This window comes from Orcinus orca, chromosome 15 (assembly GCF_937001465.1).
Source record: "Orcinus orca chromosome 15, mOrcOrc1.1, whole genome shotgun sequence".
Lineage (NCBI taxonomy): Eukaryota > Metazoa > Chordata > Mammalia > Artiodactyla > Delphinidae > Orcinus > Orcinus orca.
Window position 1 is genome coordinate 14141100 of NC_064573.1, and position 2262 is coordinate 14143361.

At 36.4% G+C, this 2262-nt stretch overlaps 1 pseudogene; it reads right to left on the bottom strand.

Annotated features, from left to right (window-relative positions):
* Positions 1 to 292: 292 nt before the first annotated feature.
* On the bottom strand, positions 293 to 848 carry LOC101274819 (nuclear transport factor 2-like; annotated as a pseudogene).
* Between the last annotated feature and the right edge of the window lie 1414 nt (positions 849 to 2262).

The window sequence follows — 2262 nt, forward strand, 5'->3', positions numbered from 1 at the left end:
GGGCTGTGAGGCAGCTGCTTTCTCTTTCACTTCTTTGGGTTACTAGAGCAACTTGTCAGTAGATTAAAAAAAAAAAAGACAACCTTTTGCATTACTTAAGTCTTTCCAAGGCGTGGGCTGGTACAACACAAACTTCTCCTGTCAGATGCAACCAGTCTAAGCGTTCAAACATCATGTGCAATGCCTCAGTAGCAGCAGCGCACCTGCCCACTCCCACCGTGGCCCTGCTCATTTGTGTATGATATTTGGAGCATCTGGAGGAGTGTGAATAGTATCAGGAAGAGGAGGGAGGAGGTCAGCCGAAGTTGTGCAGGGCAAGCCTGAACATGTCATTGGTGCAAACCCAAGCATCATTGATGTTCTTTAATGGGAACATCTGGTGGAACCCCATGACGGGGTCTTCATCGGCCTTGAGCTGGTCCACAACCATGCTGATGATGCAGCTATCTGGCCTGGGCTGATGGTCCTGTGCTGTGATGCTGTCCTGGATTTTCTGGAACGGAAGGCTAGACAATTTCTCCACGGTGGCAGGTTTCTCCTGGAATTGCTGTCCTTCCCAAGTAAGACATGTCGCTTCAATATAACTTGTCACGTCAATATGTGTGGTTGGGTTCTGTCGTTATCAAATAACTGGTAGTAATGTTGAATGAAGCTGGATCCAGTCTGCTCCCAAACTGGCTTGTCTCCCATTCTGGGGCGCCACCCCGCCTCGTTGAGACCCGAAGAGCTGGCACAATGGTGGCAGCAGTGGCAGCAACCCAGTGTGGTATTCTCCCACCTTCCCTTGCCACCCCACTGCACTCTGTTGTTTTCATTTCTAAAAATAAGTCTTTCTTGTAGAAAATGTGGAAAATACAAAAAAAAAGAATAATAAATTGTATCACTATTATCCAGAAATAACCATTATTAACATTTTGAAATACTAAAGTTTTCCCTCTGCAATTTTTTCACACCCATGCACTCACACAAAATTGGTGTATATATGCTACTTTGTATGCTGATTTCTTCATTTATCATATCACGAATATTTCCATTTGATTACATATATTTTGTAATGACATTTTAATTATTAAATAATATGCTCTCATGTGGATGTACATTTATTTAACCATTATTGTTGACTACTTGGATTGATGCTAATTTTCACTCTGTTAAATAGGACTGGGAAACATACCTTATACATTAATCTCTTATAGCATGTTGTGTTATTTCATTAGGATTGATTTCCAGAAATAAGGGTGCTACGTCAAAAGTATAAATATTTAAGAATTCTTTCTCTTCCTTGATTTTTAAAAAAAATCAATTTATACCTAAATTGGTTGCACACGAGAGTTTTGACTCACAACTTCTATACATGCAGGCATTATTATAAAATATTTCCAACTTGACAAGGGAAAAGTGATAACTCACTGTAGGTTTAACTTGCGTTACTACTGAGATTGAACATTATGTTTATTGGCCATGTGTAATTATTTTCTGAACTATATATTTATGTATTTTACCAATTTTTCTATTTGGATGATGTTCTTATCTTATTGATTCGTAAGAGCTCTTTATGTCTTATTTACTAAGATCTACTACATGGCAGACACTGGGTGATTGAAATTTTGTGGTGAACAAATCATATATAGTTTCTGCCTCTTGAATCTTTTATACCAAGTGTTATATGAATTTTTGCCTATATCCGTTAACTTTGGTCAAAAATATTTTTTATCTCAGCAATTCTTGAATTTGGTAACAAATCAAGCAATATAGAAATACTAGTTCTACTTCCCTTCTCATTCCCAGGCCCATTCTTCAGAAGCAGCCTCTTCTGGTGCTTGATGCTATGGTTCAAGAAAACATGCTTGGTTTTCTCTTTCCTTCATTTAGAAATACTAGACAATATCTAATAACCTCTAATATGACAGGTGAAGGTGTAAATCATTTGTACCTTTGTCTTTTTTCCCTCTTCTTAGAGGTTCAGATTTATACCATTTTTAGTTTTCTATTATTTTTGTGACTTAAAATAAGAACTTAAATCTGTATTTTTTGTTGTATCAAGTTTTAGAAGTATCATCTTATGCAATATGAAAATATTACCTTTTCTCCCTTTCTTCCCCATTCATGTTACATCTCAACATGAAATTAATTCTATTTTTTCTACACTCAAATGTTTAAAATTTGACCACATTTAATTTGCGTCCTATTTTATATTATTTTTTAATTTTTTCACTCATATCTTTGTGAGCATCCTGATTCTTAATTACAACTGCATAGTAT